Source organism: Sinocyclocheilus grahami, unplaced genomic scaffold (genome assembly GCF_001515645.1).
Source record: "Sinocyclocheilus grahami isolate Dianchi unplaced genomic scaffold, SAMN03320097.WGS_v1.1 scaffold1698.1, whole genome shotgun sequence".
Taxonomy (NCBI): Eukaryota; Metazoa; Chordata; class Actinopteri; order Cypriniformes; family Cyprinidae; genus Sinocyclocheilus; species Sinocyclocheilus grahami.
This window is the reverse complement of record NW_015506877.1, coordinates 106,796-113,640: the sequence shown is the minus strand read 5'-3', so window position 1 is coordinate 113,640 and position 6,845 is coordinate 106,796.

Below are 6,845 nucleotides of genomic sequence, written 5' to 3'. Positions count from 1 at the left end.
ACATATTACATTAGCACAGTTACCTTTGCAGCCTCAGCCGATTCCCTATGTATCCTCAGCCAGTGTAGGTTACCATATGCAGCCACATTCTGTAGGTCACTCAGGGAATCTTGTTGTACAACAACCTACTCCATTCGTTCAATCAATTGTTCCCACTACCCAGGCAACTGCAATTCCATTTCTTCATTCTCACCCATATTCCCAGCCATGTTATGGTTCACAATATGTCATTTCCTATCCTATTTCTCATATTCAGGGACCTTCCTTTCCTTTTTTGGCGAATGATGATCCTCAAGAATTTGCAATGTTGCAGTTAGCTCTGACAAATCTGTTGTCACCTCATGAGTCAGAACATTACAAATACCATATTTTGTTGGATTATTTAAAATTCCCTCCTGTTCGTAATCTAGCCCTATTTTATGCTAATGATCCTAGACCATATAGTATGGCTCTTTTTGCACTACAACAGAAATATGGGCAACCCCATCAGCTAGTTTTAAGGGAAATCAAAGCCATTCTAGCTCTTCCCAAGGTGAGACCAGGTGACAGCAGAACATTTAGTAGTTTCGCACTGAAAGTTCGAGCTTTGGTTGGCATGCTCCAATCTTTGGGCCAAGATCAAGCTAAATCTGAACTAACCTGTGCTTCTCATGTACAGCAACTGCTTAGTAAGTTACCCACAGAACATGTGACCAACTTTGCCCGTCATGCCCGTGCTGTCCTAAATGGTCAAAGCTACAACCTGGTTAAATTTTCTGCCTGGCTCCAAGAAGAGGCTGAATGTCAAGTGATGGCTGATCAAGTTAGTGATCTTCCAAAACCACTCCTGAGTAAACCTCAATCAAAGATCTGCTCTAACACTCAAACAGTCTTGTACGGAGCTAATGGTCCTTCTGTTGTATCAAGATCCATGAATAAGTAACCCCAGAATCTGAGAGATCAAGAGCAGAGTTCCAAATATTTGTGTGCATATTGTTCCAGTAGACAGCACTTCATTAGACAGAACTTTCATCTTTCAGAGCTTTAGAAGACAACAAAAAGGATGAGTGGATTATAGAGAACAAAAGATGTTGGAGATGTGGGCTCAACCATCTAGCTGTTGACTGTGACTTGAAAAAACCCTTTCCACATTGTAAAGGTCGACATCTTGGTATCCTTCATGGAGTCAACCATTGTGAGCAGGATAATGGTACATTCTATCTTAGTCGACTTGGAGGTTCTGGTAAGGTACTCCTGAAAGTTGTTGAAGTACTTCTCCATCATGAAGGTTGATCCCTGCAAACGCATGCCATCCTTGATGATGGATCAGAGCGTACTATGTTGCTATCTCAAGCATCTGATTATCTAGGTCTCAAGGGGGAAGCCGAGTCCCTGATTGTTAGGACCGTACGCCATGATACTATTGCGCTTGGAGGCTCCTCCGTAACCTTTGAAATATCCTCAACTGCCAATCCAGAAAGGAAGTATACAATTTCCAAGGCTTTTTCTACTGCCAGATTGGGACTGGCAGAACAGACATACCCTGTTGAGACTTTAAAGAGACGTTTCAGACATCTTCAAGATTTACCTCTTCCAGAATTCTCTAACGTTCAACCATTTATCCTTATTGGAGCAGACTATCCACACCTGATAAACCCAATTGACCAGGTATATTTCGGACCTCCTAAATCTCCAGCCGCAATCCAGACTAAGTTAGGTTGGGTACTTCAAGGCCCAATTCCAATTCCTAACACTGATGAGATGCAGTGTCTTTTCACCATGACTAATCCACTCAAGGATCTTCTTCCATGATGTAGAGAAATTATGGCAATTAGAGATTTTCCTCTTCAGAAAAGAGAAAGGCATTACTAGGTCCAAGCAGGACCAAGAAGCTATGGACGTGTTAGCCTCCAAGACCAAAATAGTCTACGTTGATGGTGTGCAAAGATATGCCACTCCTTTATTGCGTGCTGCTTCTGCTGTTCAGTTGCGAGCCTCACCAAATGCAGTTATGTCCTCCCTCAGAGGTATTGAGCGTCGCCTCCAAAGAAATCCTGAATCTGCCGCTGTCTATGACCAAGAAATTGTCAAGTTGGAGAAGGCTGGTTATATTTCCAAAGTGGAACCTCCTCATGATTCATCCAAGGAATCATGGTATATCCCTCATCATCTTGTTGAGCATAACGGGAAACCTCGAATAGTCTTCAATTGTTCCTATCAATGTATAGGTATGTCACTGAACAACCAGCTCCTTCCTGGTCCACAATTAGGCCCCTCCTTACTTGGTGTCTTACTTTGATTTCGCCAGTATCCAGTAGCCATTAGTGGTGACATAAAATCTATGTTTCACCAAATTAGGCTACTACCAGAAGATCGTCCTCTCTTACGCTTCCTGTGGCGCAACCTGCAGAGATCAAATCCACCTGATGTCCACGAATGGCAAGTTTTGCCATTTTGGTACAGTATGTAGTCCATGTTGTGCAACATATGCTTTACAAAGGCATGTCCATGACTACCAAGAAGGATATGAAGATATAGTGAATTCTGTACTTCAGTCGTTCTATGTGGATAATTGTTTAGAGAGTTTCCCACATGTGCAAGTCACAATGAACCACCTTGACCACATGCGTTCCTTACTGGTGAGTGGGGGATTTGAAATCAGACAGTGGGCAAGTAACCAGCCTGATGTAATGAGACATCTTCCTTCTAAAGCCAGGTCTGAGAGTGCAGAACTTTGGATCAGTCAAGACTGTTTGGATCCAAAAGAAGGAGCTTTGGGTCTGAGTTGGCACTGTCCCTCTGATTCATTGGGATATCGATCTCGAACTGTGGAGTATAATGCAACAACTATGCGCAATATCTATAAAGTTCTCGCTAGTCAATATGACCTGTTGAGTTATATTACTCCCTTTACAACGCGAGCTAAGGTCATTGTACAGCCATGCTGGATGAAGTCTCGGGGGTTGGGATGATCCCCTTATGCCAAATCCTATCCAACGGGCCTGGAAGGCTTGGGAAACTGAGCTACCTGATCTGTCATTGATACAGCTTCCCCGCTGTTACTTAACTTTGCCTTCCGAGCAAATTGTATCCAGAGAGTTGCATGTTTTTGCGATGCTTCAGAGAGTGCATATGGGTCAGTAACATATTTGCGAATGGAAACTGGCAAGGGCGTGGTACATACTTCCTTCATCATGGCAAGATCTCGAGTTGCCCCAAAAAGGCAAATTTCCATCCCTCGCCTTGAACTTTGCGCTGCTCTAACAGGTGCACAGCTCTCCAAACTCTTGCAAAGGGAATTGACTCTTCCCTTGACAGATACTCTCTTATGGTCTGACTCAACAACTGTTTTGTCTTGGCTGCATTCTCTCTCCTGCCGTTATAAAGTTTTCGTAGCCAATCGAGTCACTGAAATCTTGGAACTCACTGATCTCTCTTCTTGGAGATATATTCCTTCTGCACAGAATCCAGCAGATGACATTACTAGAGGCAGAACACTTGTTGAGCTGGCCAAACCTGACCATAGATGGAGACAAGGTCCATCGTTTTTGACATTTCCTCCACATCAGTGGCCTCACAATCTAGTGTCCAGATCTGCTAGTCCTGATCCTGAGCTCCGAAAACCACTTTTTTGTGGGTTAACACAATTGAAAGATCTTGTACTCCCAGACACCTTCCAATTTCCAGTCATGGTCAGCGTTAAAGTCTGCCACAACAGAGTTATTGCGACAACATAGTCCGGACGCTTGTGACCCCTCAGTCATTCAAACCCTTCTTTTAAGACAAGCCCAGCAACAAAGCTTCCCCCCTGAGTACCAGTGTTTAAAGGAAGGAAAACCTTATTGTCTTATATCTAAGACTTATTGTAGTGGGCGGCAGGCTCAGATGAGTAGAGGACATGGCACCCGAAATGGTTCATCCAGTCATCCTTGACCCCAAGCATCCATTATCTAGCTTAGTCATCAAGGACTGTGATGAGAAACTTTTCCATCCTGGTTCAGAGAGAGTTTTTTCAGAACTTCGCCGTAATTATTGGATAATTAGAGGGAGACAAGCCATAAAAAAACATCAGCTGTCTTGTTTGGAATGTAGGAAGTGGAAAGCTAAGCCATCTATCCCTCAAATGTCAGATCTTCCACTCTCTAAGCTCCAGTTGTTCAAACCTCCCTTTTGGTCCACTGGGATGGATTGTTTTGGCCCTTTCCATGTCAAGATTGGTAGTAGAAAGGAAAAGACATGGGGCATTCTGTTTAAGTGCCAGACTACTCAATGTCTGCATCTTGATTTGTTAACCATTTTAGATGTGGACAGCTTCCTAATGGCCCTACGCCGTTTTATATCCAGGAGAGGTCAGCCGTATGAAATCCTTTGTGACCAAGGAAGTAATTTCCGTGGAGCTGCAAGAGAATTGAAGGAAGCTTTCCAGAACCTTACCACTGAGTTACAAGATAAACTGGAAAATCAGCAGATCAAATTCTAATTTAATCCTCCCCAAGCTCCTCATTTTGTAAGCTCATGGGAATGAGAGATTCACTCTGTTAAGGCAGCTCTGCATGTGGTACTTGACAGCCAAACAGTATCAGAAGAAGTTCTACAGACAGTTCTGACAGAAGTTGAAGGAGTGTTAAATTTTAAGCCACTTGGTTACGCCACTTCTAACATTGCAGACCTCGATCCCATCACCCCAAATCTCCTCCTCATGGGGCGGCGAGATTCTTCTCTACCCCAGGTTATTTATGCTAACACCGAGCTACTTGGCCGTAGATCTTGGCGCCATAGTCATGTCCTCGTTGACCAGTTTTGGGCATCCTTTATTTGACATTATTTGCCAGGTCAGCAGCTCCGTCAAAAATGGAATAGAGAAAATCCTGATCTAAATGACTCTGCTGTTGTGTTAGTTATCGATTCTCAACTTCCTAGAGCATCATGGCCCATTGGTAGGGTAGTACGTCTTTTACCTAGTCAGGATGGACGTGTGAGAGTAGCTGAGATGGCTATTAATGGAAAAACGTACGTACGCCCAGTTGCTAAGTTGATTCCATTATTCCAAATTGATGAATAATAGCAAATGCATGACTGTATTTGGAGGCGACTGTTGTGAATTTGACTCATTTGTTTCTAATTTTTCTTATTTTTTCTTTGTACTACATCTCCCACAATTCCTAGTAAATTGCATTTCCATATATGGTGCACTACATTACCCATATTCCCCTGGTTAAGGTCTATAAATATACCTTACTTCCTTCCTTTGTCCCTTTTGCATTGGTGAGGTGTGGGTGTTCGAATGGACACCCAACCATGTTCTTTGAGTCCTTTCCTTAGGATGCATTAATGACTTAAAATCATCCTGTTTATCCTATGCATCCTGTTCATCATGTCCAATCTAGTAGTCCTGCTCCACGTGACTTTGTGAACTTCATGTCATGTGAATTGCTAAAGATTTATGCTTCTTCAATCGAATGGAATAAAAGAGAGCAAAGGACTGGTGTTTTTCCAGTGTTTTAATCAGACACGCCACCAAGTTTCTACAATTTAACGAACTTTGGATATTTTAACATCTCATATTCAACAAGTGTAATATGCAGCATGCACGATACAAGGAAATGGTCAGTAACATCATCGCTTTGAGGTACGATATCTATATCAGTAAGATCAATTCCATGCGATATAATTAAATCTAGCGTATGATTAAAATGATGAGTGGGCCAGGTGACATTTTTCTTGACTCCAAAAGAGTGTATTAGGTCAGTAAACTAATGCATAATTTGTATTATCAACGTGAATGTTAAAATCTCCGACAATTAGCGCTTTATCAACAGTAACCAATAGGTCTGAGAGGAAATCTGCAAATTCTTTTAGGAAATCTGTATATGGCCCTGGCGGTCTATACACAGTAGCCAGAGCAAGAGATACAATAGATTTCTTTTGCATATCTGACAGTGTAACATTAAGCAGAAGTATTTCGAATGAGTTAAACATGTATCCTGTCTTCTGAGTAACATTGAGAATATCACTATATATTGTTGCAACACCGCCGCCACGACCAGTCTGACGGGGCTCATGCTTATAATAGTAGCTTGGTGGAGTAGACTCATTTAGACCAATATAATCATTTGGTTTTAGCCAGGTTTCAGTCAAGCAGAGTACATCAACACTATTATCTGTGATCATTTCATTTACAATAACTGCTTTGGGTGCGAGTGATCTAATGTTTAGGAGCCCAAACTTTAAAATTTTTCTGGTTTAATCACGATCAGATTTTTTCTAGATCCTGCATTAAATTTATATTTTGACCTCACTATTCGGGGAACAGACACAGTCTTTATAGGTTGGACAGCGCAAGTACTTATATCATTTAAGTGGGTGGAACAAAAGTAATCTTGGCAGTTATTTGAGATTTAACTTACTAGTCATTTCGTGCGTAGCGTCCTGGAGATGTTGTACGACATGAGTTCCACTCCGACTGTGCTGGGGTGCAGGCCATCAGCGCGAAAAAGCCTAGGACGCTCCCAGAAAAAAAATCAAATTATTAACAAAGAGCAGTTTCTGTTCTTTACACCATGACAATAACCATTCATTTAAAGCAAAAAGCCTACTGAACTTTTCGTGTCCTCGTCGATACGTGGGAAGTGGTCCTGACACGATGATCGTCGTCGCGGGTGATGTGCTGCGCACCGTCTCGATCAGGCTCCTGAAGTCCCTCTTCAGTGTCTCCGTCTGCCGAAGCTTGGTGTCGTTAACCCCGGCGTGAAGGACGACCGCTCCGGGGCTCTCGGCGCCCTTCAGGATCGCACCAGGGAAACAGTGGGTGTGCACTTTACCTTCAGCTATCGTAGCACGGACGTGCCGGACGATGGAGTCTCCGA